The sequence below is a fragment of the Mytilus californianus genome, unplaced genomic scaffold, assembly GCF_021869535.1.
Source record: "Mytilus californianus isolate M0D057914Y unplaced genomic scaffold, xbMytCali1.0.p SCAF_10, whole genome shotgun sequence".
NCBI lineage: Eukaryota > Metazoa > Mollusca > Bivalvia > Mytilida > Mytilidae > Mytilus > Mytilus californianus.
In genome coordinates, this window is record NW_026262582.1 from 63425897 (window position 1) to 63438727 (window position 12831).

Genomic DNA, 12831 nt, shown 5'->3' on the forward strand with positions numbered 1-12831 from the left:
AAAACTGTCAATCCTAGAAGAACGCAACCGTTACGAGCAGGTACATGTACATATACCAGCTGGTGAAATTGAACTTTATCTTTTTATTTTTAACATCGCTTGAATATTTAGTTTTCTGTAATGTTTTATTCTGTTGGGGGAGGGGATACAGTTGTATATATGTAGGCCTAGACTTGCATGCATGGCGGATTCCAGATCTACTGCAGATTCCAAATATATAGTTAATATGACACCATGCCATTCTTAATCTATGACAGAGTTTCAAAAATCCAAATCTATAGCAAATTCTCTAGTTTCTTATCGCTGGCGGATATTTCAATTTCTAAATCTATGACAGATTTTAGGACTGAAATGATGTGCCCCGGGAAAATTAGCATATCCTACTCGATGCATTGTATCTGTTTAACCCAGTCTTTTAACCAACTAGTCAAAATGAATGTCCCTTAATAAACCGCGTCATGCGCCACCCGCCGGAATGTCCAAAGGAAACGAAAAAGCCGGTGGTAAGTAAAAGTAAGTATATAAACAACGGATTTGGAGAACAACAACGGGAACATATCCATAACATTTGTGAAATTGACATTCAATTATGGCTAACCAAATTGTGATGGTGACCTTACATTTTTAAGTGAGGGAGTGGTATACTCTGATACAGACTTAACGAGTAAAATGGAGTGCCCTTGCATTATGAGCGTTTCCTACCCTATGCATGGTACTGTTTAACCCAGTCATTAAACCAACTCGTCAAAATGAAAGTCCCTTATTGCCATCCGTAGACACTTAATTAAATATTAACTATAATTCGTAATATGACGTTATGCAATTCTAACGTCATAGTTTACAATTTTTCGCAATTTCATCATCTGCTATAGATTAGGAGAACACAAAAAAACTGATTGATGAGTTTTATGGCGTTTGTGACGTTATATTTGCAGGAGATTTTCAATCTGTAATATATATGGAACCCACTATAGATTTGAGTGTCACACATATATATATATATTCAAAGTCTGTACAATAATGAATAGGACAACAGTAATATACCGGTGTTCAAAAGTCATAAATCGATTGAGAGAAAACAAATCCGGGTTACAAACATAAACCGAGGGAAACACATCAACTATAAGAGGAAAACAAAGGAATAACAGAAACACCGAAGTGCAACAAAAACAAACGCCAACACGCATAGAAACGAACTATTTGATAACAACTGTCATATTCCTGTCTTGGTACAAGACATTTTAAGAAAAAAATGGTGGGTTAAACCTGGTTTCATGGCATGCCAAATCTCCCGCTTTATGACAATGTTAAAAAATATCGCTAAAACACTACGTGACAGATATACAGCACAAAAACACGCAAGAACATTCATAACAGATAAACGCACAAACAATTAATATTATAGTCGACACAACATGCAAACCACAGATCAACAACGAACATATTCCATCAACGTAAATCACCACAAGATATCAAAAACAGTGACGCGCTTACGTCACTTAAAGAGGGGCGAAAGATATCAGAGGTACATTCAAACTCGCAAATCGGTAAATAAACTGACAACGCCATGGCTAAAAAAGAAAAAGACAAACAGACAAACAATAGCACATAAAACACAACTTAGAAAACTAAAGACTAAGAAACACGAACCCAACCAAAAACTGGGGGTGATCTCAGGTGCTCCGAAAGGGTATGCAGATCCTGTTCCACATGTGGCACCCGTCGTGTTGCTTCTGTTAGTACAAACCCGGTATATATTCTAATTCGGTAGGTCACATTCGTGAAAAGGGACCGGGAGTGTAGTTACGACATTAGGAACATATCCGCTATCTTCTGAGAAACGGATATTCCATAACGGTCAACCAGCTCGTGATGGCGTCCGTAAAATTTACGAAGGGATGATTTCAACTTCACCATTTGGAACTCTTGGATTTATAGCTTCATTTTGAGCAGCAACCATCTATCAAGGAAATCATGATAGGAAATACAAGCCCTGGAATATCGTATCAATTGGGAGATATATGCTCCATATGCAGGCGCTGCGGGAATGTTGCTACTTAGAAATGAAAAGTTCACAATGCGGAAGCTTATTTCATCTCTTTTGTCGTAAAGTTTTGTTTTCAACCGACTCTCATTGTCAATTTTTAGATGTAAGTCATGATATGAGGCAGACTGTATCTGTTGTATCCTTTATCTCTAGTTCGATGAGATAGATGCGTTCAACATAGTTATCAAATTTTTAAATATTTAGTGAGAGAACATCATCTTTATAGCTGAAAGTAAAGTTAAATGATACTGCTAACTTATTTTTTTTCTTCCTAAGAAGTTCCTGTATGAAGCCTCATACGAATAAAGGAACAAGTCGGCAAAAAGAGGGGCACAGTTGGTTCCAATGGGAATGCCAATAGTTTGTTGAAAAACACGTTCTTCCAAAGGTAACAAATATGTTGTCAAGCAAGAAATTAAACATCTTGATAATGTCAGTTTCAGAGATTTTTTCGTTTGAATCAGAGTGATTTTTTTACAAAGTAGGATTTATCCCTCCTTAAGACAAGATACGTGTATCTACGTTGGCCATTCTTTTTATGAAACAAAACAATACCAACTCTTTCATTTTGTCTTTTAGTTTGGAATGGGGAATACTTGTGTAAAATGTAGAAAAGTCGAATGTTTTAATACTGTTGCAAGAGTAAAAAGTCTTAGATTGTATATGCTCTAAAAGATCTTTGGTTTTTTTAGTATCCACATCTAGAATAGGCAGTTTCACAATAACTTTGAAGCCCGGCTTTGATTGCTGATAAAATTGATGTTAATAATTTAGAAAAAGCAATATACCGTTGTTTGTAAGGACACTTATGTAGTTAAGGTATCCAATACAGTGATGGAAGATCAAGTTCTTCATCTTTGGTTGAAATTCCAAAGGAACATAGAACAGACCTATGATTATCCAGGATTTCTTGTTTAGCAAGTGTCGTGGGGGTATATGTTGGAATTCCAAGTGAATTGTCAATACCTCATTCATTCATCAAGCGGTTTATGTAATGTGATTTACACACAAAAACGATGTTGTTTTGGGCTTTATCTGCGGGGACAACAACATATTTGTCAGGTAGGACAAGTGTTTTGCAACATTTGGGTCTTTAAAGATTGACGTAGCATGGGTATTGATAGACCCATTCAGTTTCTTAATTCTGATTTGTATCAACGACCTCACAGCCTTAATCCATTCGGAAAGAGTATCTACGTCTTCCTTCTCGCGTTTAACCCATTGCCTAGATAATCCTCGACTGAATCCATCAGTATTTTGAAGATGTGTTTCCAATTGATAGATTTAGGCTGACGATATTTCGGACCTTTGGATAACACATTTCGCAGGGAAGTGTTATTGACAATGTTAAGATCACCGGTAATAACATGGCCAGCCGGATTATATATGAATGGGAAACTAGCACAGGTGCAATCAGGAGATTTAGACTTGAAGTCGTCAATATTGAGATCCTGCAACACGTGTTTGTAATTGAAAATTTTAGTTGCAATTGGTTTGATATAGGTATAAGATATAATTGGTACAGACTGATCTTTAAAATACGGAGGGATTTTCGATTGAACTAATATATGATGAAAGATATTGCCCAAGTTGACGGCATCGAGACCTTTGTTGGCAAAGGAAAGTTTAAGAAAGGATCTTTTCTCCTTTTCTTCTTTTCCAATGCAACCTTGTTTGAACAGTCTGTGACTTGCAATATCCGAAATGATAGCTGTAAGTTTGTATTGGTTTGAATGAGGGTTTGTAACAGTGATTTCCAAACATAAATTGAACAGAGAATGAAGTTTTGAAAGGAGTAATGAATAAATATTCGTGCAAATGTGATGAATACCTAACGGCTTTTGTATAAATGGCAGCAATTCATTAATAGAGACATCATGGAGAGTTGGTGATGTTTATTGACGATGACCATGACTGCGTCCACGTCGGGGAGTTGAGTTGAAAATATTCATCACACTCACCGAGCTACAAGAAGGACTAGATAAAATACCTATACCATCAATTTTGTCATTGCAACCATATGGTGTCGCAGTTCCCAATTGTCGAATCCAGAAGTCTTCTTTTTGTCTACGGAGAGGCGTTGCAAGATGAGGATTGTTAGTCCTGTGGTATATTTTTTCGATGATGCGAACTTGCATAGAAAGGATTGAATGATCAGGCTGGTTAAAATGCTGGTAAAGAATGTCGCTTGCATTACGGTTTATGTCTGATCTATGGCCGCACATACGTTTGTTTAGCCTTCCTTTCGTTTCACCGACGTATACCGATCCACAAAGGTTACACTCTAATCCGTAAACGACATTTATAGATCTACAATTCAGATCATCGTAACTTCTGGTAAAATAAGACTTTTTAGTTAAATTGCTAGTGAATTAAGCATCTGTTATTAAAATTCCACAGGTTTTGCAGTCATTGGCTTCACATTTCGAAATTAGACAGTGTTGTTCAGAGTCATCAAAATCCAAAATGTCTTTTAGAAGAACTGAACATGGCTGTGTATGTAAACTATTGGTATTGTCACTAGTATGAAGATCTGAATGTGTCATGTTTGTAATATTTGACATGTCTGGTGATGAGGGGACAACTGCCATATCAGACGACACCGTGTCCAACTAAATCCGACGGAAACACATCAACTATAGTTTGGTCCGAGGAAAAAAGCTCACACCTCCCTTAACTTTAAACACACGTGACAAAAGATAGAAGATCAACGGACTGTATTTAATTATTTATCTTTTATTTGATAATCTTCAATAAAAAGCATATTTGCGATTGACATGTTTTCTGTGACTACACACACATTGATACTGGATATTGAGACACACAGGTAAACTGGTTAGTCCTGGAGATTTGGTCCTAACCGGTGCTGGTGATCGTGTGAAAGTATGTTAACAAAGATGAAAACGATGATTTTTGACATTTTTTCGAATATAACATGAAAAAAAATAATTGAAATGTTTCGGTTAAAAACATAAAGGAAGGAAAAAAATAAACAAAAGTGCAAATGTAGTCGACTTTCTAAACCTTAATCCGCAAGCCATTTTCTGTTTGAAATAAAGGCAACAGTAGTATACAGCTGTTCAATAGTCATCAATCGATTTAACTGAAACAAATCTGGGTCACAAACCAAAACCGAGGGAAACACATCAACTATGAGAGGAAAACAACGAAACAACATAAACAATGAACTGCTACAAAAACAAACGTTAACATACATAGAAACGGATTATTTGATAACAACTGCCACTTTCCTGACTTGGTACAGGTCATTTTAAGAAAACATGGTGGGTTGAACCTGGTTTGATGGCTAGCCAAATTTCCCACTTATATGGCAATGTTAATTTTACAAAATTGTTCATTTTTCTCAGTTTAGACATGCCATATTCTGTGCGGGTGGGTACTGGCGTTGTGTTGGTGGGTTCTAATACTGTGCTGAATTTATTACTTTTGGACATCCACTCGACTGTCTTATACACGTGTTTTGATTATTGTTACTTCATACAACTTTAAAAGTCAATGTCTATCATCAGTTCTATATAAGTTGGAAATATTTTTAATTAGAATAGTTTTATTTAAGTATCAAATGTACTTTAAATGGTAATTTTTATCGACGGGTATCTTTCATAGCCCATTTAGCGCAAAGTGCAGCCATGTAAGCTATTGATATCACTTGGCGTTTGTTGTTGTCGTCGTCGACCTAAACTAAATCGACTCTTTCTCTGAAAATGCAGGGCCAAATATAGCCAAGCGAATTTTTCTTAGGAGAATTAGGTAAAAGTCAATATTAAAAGAATCCACCTCAAGTGTTAAAAATTAAGATCTAAATGAACTTTTATACAGATAAACGTATGCAAAACTATTCAATAACCAAAAATAAAACATTCGTTAAAAGCCTGTGTCAGAACATAACTTATCTTGCACAGATTCCAAAAACATTTTTTGCAGTTCTTTTCTTTGAAAAAAGGGAAATTAGAAGCAACTTCTGGTTTCAAAATGTCACTTTCAGTGTTAACTGATAGGTTATATGTACTTTGCACTGATTAAAAAAACAAATGGTTTGTATGTATTTCCCTTTTATATAAAGGAGATACTTGACTACTTCCGGTTTAAAACAAAATGCTACTTTTGGTGTAATATATCAGTATACTACATTGATTCGAAACATTTATGATTTATATGTATTTTCCTTTGAAATAAGGGAGATAATTCGCTACTTCCGAACTACAAAATGCCAGTTAAGGTGTCAAATGAAAGCTTAGTACAAAACACTGATTTCAAAAATATATGGCTTCTAAATACTTTTGCAAGAAAGAAGGGAGATCATTGCCAATTCCGGTCCACAAAATGTCACTTCCGGTTTATGAGGTAACTAAATGCTGAATCTAAAAACATATGGTTTCTATGTACTTTGTATAGGAAACTAGTGCCAACAATGGCTACTTTTGGTTTACTTAAAATCACTTCGTGTTGCCTTTATCAAGGCTATATGTCGTCCAACCTATTCCAAAACACTGTATGACTTTATCATGTACCAGTATGAAGTTAAAGCAAAGGTCAACATTTATAACGTCAATTTGACATGCGACATTGACCTCAATTTCAAGGTCAAAGATTGAGGATCTCAACCCGAAAAACCCCAAGTCTGGTATATCTATATATTATATATATACATTTTAAAAGGACCTCATATCAAAAGACTCGAAAATTTTTAAGAGTCATATATTATATCAACATAAAACAAACAGATTGAAGGATCAATATAAACTAGAGGCTCTAAGGAATATGTGTCGCTCACCAAGGTCTATTTGCATCTTCAACAATAAAACTTCTCCAACATTGTAGACTAGAATTAAACCCATGATTAAAATCTCTTTTTTGTTGATCTTGTATAGCTGATTTTTGTTTCCTGTTTTCTGTTTACATTTTCTCTCTATCTTCTATAGGCTTTGCTCAAAACAATATAAAACAAGTGAAAATAAATCGTTATTTAATTGCAATTACTCTTGAAAGGTGTCCACTGACGATTCTGCATTATTAACTTACTTGTCGATGTTGTCTTGCTGGTAATTTTTTTTGCTTCAAATGTTTCTTATTATAGTGTTTAAGATAAAAGGCAAAAACTTAAAATTGGTAAAAAAAAGTTATTAAAGAACAATACCATCAATAAGATATCGATTTAGGATTTTGGCCACTTGCCTTATTTGTAGATCTTGTCTTGCTGATAATGTTTGATTATTAAAGTTTCTATATATCTATAACAACTTAACAAAATGGTTGTCAAGTTTGATATTGACGATTTTTATTTTTGCCGTTCAGGAGATATGGTCCTTCATGAATAAGAAAACGGGCATAGAATGTGGCATGTCAAAACAGCCTGAAAGCGCCTTTTGAAATAAAGTTGTCATCTTGAAAGCTCGTTACTTGCTATGATTTAGTTAGTAATTTGCCTATTTTGCTTACTAGAAGTTCTTTAGTTGCAACAAAGCATGACATTTTCATGCTTTGCTGTTTTGCTTCATTGACTAATATTAATGAATACATGTAGAAGTGTATTTTTGTTCAAGTCACACACGTTTCTTTAGCTCCGCCCACTCTGGCACGTCACCGCTCTCCTGTCTCAACTATACGTGCTCTTAGCTCCACCTACTCGAAGCCTCACTTCCAAAATACAAATACGTGCTTATTCGCATAATGGCAGCATGTCATGCTTGAATTTAGTTTAAGGGTAGATGTAAATACATTGAGGTGCTTAATTGTATCGGTGTTTACCTTTTTTAAAGGACTTATATAGAAAGATTTATGAATCAAATGTACTTCTCATCTGCTCCCATGGATTATTGTGTATGATTTAATTTAAACGACTTAAGGACGTCACAAAAATAAGTCCAATAATTATACATAATAAGTCCAATAATTATACATGATTGATAATTTGAACTAGATGAGCTTATCAAACGATTTTCTACCTTTTTTTTAAAGTTTTATTTTCAGTTAAAACATAATGATAATCAAAACAATAAAATATAAAGGGGATACAGTTTAGTATACGATAATTCAAAAACCTTACAAGTACAAAATAAAGGCAAACGTAGTAGACCGCTGTTCAATAGTCATAATTCGATTAAGTAAAAATAAATCCGGGTTACAAACTAAATCCGACGGAAACACATCAACTATAAGAGGAAAACAACGGAACAACAGAAACACTGAACTACAACAAAAGCAAACTCCAACATAAATAGGAAAGGACTGTGTGATAACAACTGCTGTGGTCCTGACGTGGTACAGGACATTTTAAGAAAAAGTGGTGGGTTGAATCTGGTTTTATGGCTAGCCGAACCTCCCGCTTATATGACAATGTTAAAAATACAGCTAAAATGACAACACTACGTGACAGGAATACAGTACAAACATGACAAACAAACGCAAGAACATGTCATGGCATGTTAACATAAGCATTATGAACATTATATGAACAACTGTGACTTTCGTATTGTATCGATAAATATCAAATACTCATAGCATACTTTATAAAAAAAATATCACATTCTAAAACAGACTGAAAAGTGATGAACAATAACAAGCATTATTTTGTTATGGTAAGTTAACAATTAAGTCAATGTACAGAAATCATAAAACAGCTAAGAATTGATGCAATAATAAACTGTACAGAGAACCAACGAACTGTACAGAGAACCAATAAACTGTACAGAGAACAAACCAACTTGCAGACAAAACAAGCAATTTTACACAATCTTTTCCTTCGTGTAATATGCTCATTTAAAAAAAAAAACATTTTAAGAATAATATATAACAATGGCAATTTTAGAAATAACATTAATTAAAGACAACATGTATCACTACTGTTTTATTATTTGTCTTGGAGAACAGACATAACTTTGACAACCTCACAATTTTTTATATGAAAATTCCTGCCAAATTTACGTGGCGCCTATGCCATTGTTGGTTTTATAATGTGTCCATTGCTATATATATTCCCTATATATTATTGTGCTAAACAATGCTGCATGTTTGATTATCGTTCAGGTAAGAAAACAATCAATGGAAAGCAATCAACTTAACATGCCAACAATTATGTTTAAATTTCATGTTTGCACATGTATATACTATGTTTCACAAATTTTATGATTGCGTCTTTATTACTATTACACTTAGGCACACAATGTTTGCAACAAGAGCAACATAATACAATACGAAAATAACAAATGGATCAAACAAGATGAGAAAAAGAGAAATTATCCCTCTATCACTGCGGTTGAAACAAAAGGTTTTCATCATTTGTAAAATCAGTTTCATGTTATTAGCTTGATTTAATGAAATTCGTTTAAATTTGGTATAAATTTCATTAGTTTTGTACGGAAAGGGATAAACGGTCCTCCTTTATTGTAAACGAAACGCTCGTCTGAAGAACAACACTTTAATCCTGGTATCTATGATGAGGTTATTGTCATTAAAAACAGATATTTATGATGTTTTCAAATGAATATATAAAACCAACAGCTGAGTACATTTTGAATATCAACCACAGCACAGTACTATGTCAATAATACAATGAAACTGGATATTCTATTATACATTTATAGGTTTCATTTTCCTATTTAAGTGTTTTATTTACAACACTCATCAACTTTGTACTTGATTTCACATCTCAACTTTCTTAAGCGGAAGTGTTGAGTCTTCAGTATATGTGGTATCGGACAAACATATAAAAGACAAATACTAATTTGGAATAAATGACAAAATTATGATATTTTGTTTTATTCCAAATTTTAAAGGATAATAATTCCCATTGGCATACAGAATAAGTTCTGGTCGCTAATTTATCCATTTTTTATTCAACCAACAAGACATCTAACGATGCCAAAATATAATATTGAATCACGAGGTAGAACATTTCTTCGGATGGACCGTGTACATGATATATTTATTAAGTTCAAACCGTAATTAGAACCTGGTATTAAAATCCAAATGATTCTGAAGACAAATGATACATTTAAGAACACATAAAAAATAATCCGTCGTAGTTTACACCAATGTTGACTACGAAAAAACCTTTCCACCAGGAGGATATCGTTTAAATTAAACAATTCCTATATCCAAAAGTTTCGTATAGTTTACCATTTTGGATGTATGGTTTATTTTGTAGTTAGTAGTCTTTAGTCTGTTTTCTGAAAGGAAGATATTCGAATGTTAAAAATACATATGCTTTTTCCTTTGATAAATTTACTGATACTGGTAATATTAACCATACAAGTAAAACATTATTATCCTTCTGCATGTTTAACATTTTAACATGCGATCATCCTCGGGTTTTGTTGGGGTTCAGTCTTTAGTTTTTTATGTTGTGTTTTGCGTACTGTTGTTTGTCTTTTTTTCGTGTTTTGTTTTTTGTTTTGCCATGGCATTGTCAGTTTGTTTTCAATTTATGAATTTGAATATCCCTTTGGTATCTTTCGCCTCTTTTAAAAAAAAGAAATTTTAAAATTACAAAACCTTTCCTGGGGATTTAACGACTGAACTATAAAGACGGTTGAGGCAAACAAAAGTAACGGGAGAGCTGTGCTTAATTTACTGTTTATAGTCTTTGCGTTAATTTTATTTTGTGTATTTTTAGTTAATCTCACGAGTCAAGCCGATTTTTACAGTTCTTATCATGTGCTGTTATGCCAGTCTTCCATGTTCCGGGAGGATTGAGCGCTTGCAAACATATGAAACCCGCCATATTCTTTATGTGCCTGTCCAAAGTCAGAAGCATTAGGGTCAGTGATTGTCGTGTTTTTCAATTACGAAATATTGTTTTTCTTTAAATTGTTTTGTTTATAAATCAGACTATCTCAATTGATTTGATTTAGATTTTGTTATAGCTTGCTCAGTGTTGTAGGTCTTACGGTTATCTATATAAATCTTGCTTACATCTACGCCATGTAGTCTCTGGTGGATAGTTGTCTCATTGGCAATCATACCACATGCTCTTATTTTCATATAGCAATACTATATACATATCGTAATTTCATGAACATAATCATTTAAGCAATTGAGGAAATTAACCTATGCAAAAGTAAAATTCACCTTCATCAAAATAGATATTAGCAACAGCAGATTACCGATTTTATAGTTCATATATTTGTATTTTTTATTTGGAATGTTTCAAGAGTTAACATACCTATACTCCTATACTGAAGACATATGTTGTCAGTTTCTTTATCATTACTGAACATTCCTGTCCGTCAAATGTTAGTCTATATATCTATCCTTTAGATTGTTCTTCACCAATGTAAATCCATCTAATCGCGCATGCAATATAATTAGGTAATTTAAAACAATACCTTGAAAAACAAACAAAAAGAATTTTTTGATAGACTAAAAGCTTAAGTATACATGTATCTATGTACAAAATAGACTACCTGAATTAATTTTGTTTTCACATTTTTTTTTTGGTTATTATTTTATTCTGCAACATACTCAACACACCATTGATAATGTTTACTGTGAATTTCAAGGTTTCAATCATGTTGTGTTTAAAAACCCGTCTATTAATGGCAGTACGTGTGTCAAGAGTCCTTCACTTTAAGTCACTTTGCTCGTTCAGCTTCAGTTTATTATTTATTGCCTTATGGGTGTTACCTTTTCAGTTAAGTTCGTTGGAAAATACCGTTCATATCATGAAATAACGACGACTGCTGTCATTTATACGAGAGTGAATGAATAATGTACATATAGCACATGTCATTTTTTTAAGATTTTAAAGACCTCTGTTCCACCTTTTCGGAGGATTTAAATATCTTTTGTTTAAACGAAAATCCCAATTCACCAAATGTATAAAAATAAGAAATTGTATATGATTTCCACTAAGACAACTACCCGACAGAGTCTAAATGGAGAGAAGATTAAACAACTATAGTTCACCGTACGACCTTCAACAACGAGCAAACTAATATCCTGTACTTAGCTATTGAAAGTGGCTAAATTAAAGCGACATTGGTTTACCGATGTTTAAATCATGTAAACCGATTAAAAAGAGAAACCTCAATGTTACAAGCACATGTAAATTACATGAACTCTTACAGGAACATGACCGCGGATGCGTCGACAAAGTAGCATATTCGTCTATGCATGCATCACCGTGCCAATTCACACTAAGTTAAACAGAGGCGAAAGATATCAAAGGGACATTCAAACTTATAAGTCGAAAATCAACTTACAACGCCATGGCAAAAAACGAAAAAGACCAAAAGACAAACAACAGTATACTGTAACTTATTTATTTAGTCAAAATGTCACAATGGGAAATGGGAATGGAACACAATCAGTCAAATTACAAATCAGACTACTTTACTGGTATACGAAGATCTAAGACTGTGAAAACAGGTCGGTACTCATTGAGATTTTGTTGATATTTTGAAGTAAAACGACCAAAAGCAGAATGTGTCTTGTGAAACCTCTTATTTTTTATTTCTGTTTTGTAATAAAATATGCATGTTTTAGCTAAATCGGGTTTTATTTGCATAGAAATGAAAAAAAGGATAAAGCATTTACACTTAAGAAAGTAATATAAAGTTTGCATTAGAACTGGTAATCTCGTTATTGGTCACCTTTTTCCAAATACGTCGGCGCCTTGTTCAAAAGGCTATTAAACGACAAAAAGAAATAAATTCCTCAAAAGGATATGGCGTCGTTTTCACAAGAAACAGCAGCATGATCATTTCACAAGCATGATATGAAGTCTGCCTATTGCTGACGGAAAGCTAATGCAAACAAAAATA

The 12831-nt window shown here is 33.7% G+C and overlaps 1 protein-coding gene across 6 annotated transcripts in view; it reads right to left on the reverse strand.

Annotated features, from left to right (window-relative positions):
• Positions 1-8897: 8897 nt before the first annotated feature.
• The window catches only part of LOC127718371 (low-density lipoprotein receptor-related protein 1-like), a 52956-nt gene continuing 49022 nt past the window's right edge, over positions 8898-12831 (reverse strand). For 4 of the 6 annotated variants that reach the window (XR_007989788.1, XR_007989789.1, XR_007989792.1 and 1 more), the window contains 2 exons: positions 11232-11394; positions 8898-10236 (listed from right to left, as the gene is read on the reverse strand). The gene's annotated coding sequence lies outside the window, so the exon portion shown is untranslated. The remainder of the gene's footprint in view (positions 10237-11231; positions 11395-12831) is intronic. The other 2 variants (XR_007989790.1, XR_007989793.1) reach the window with 1 other exon arrangement.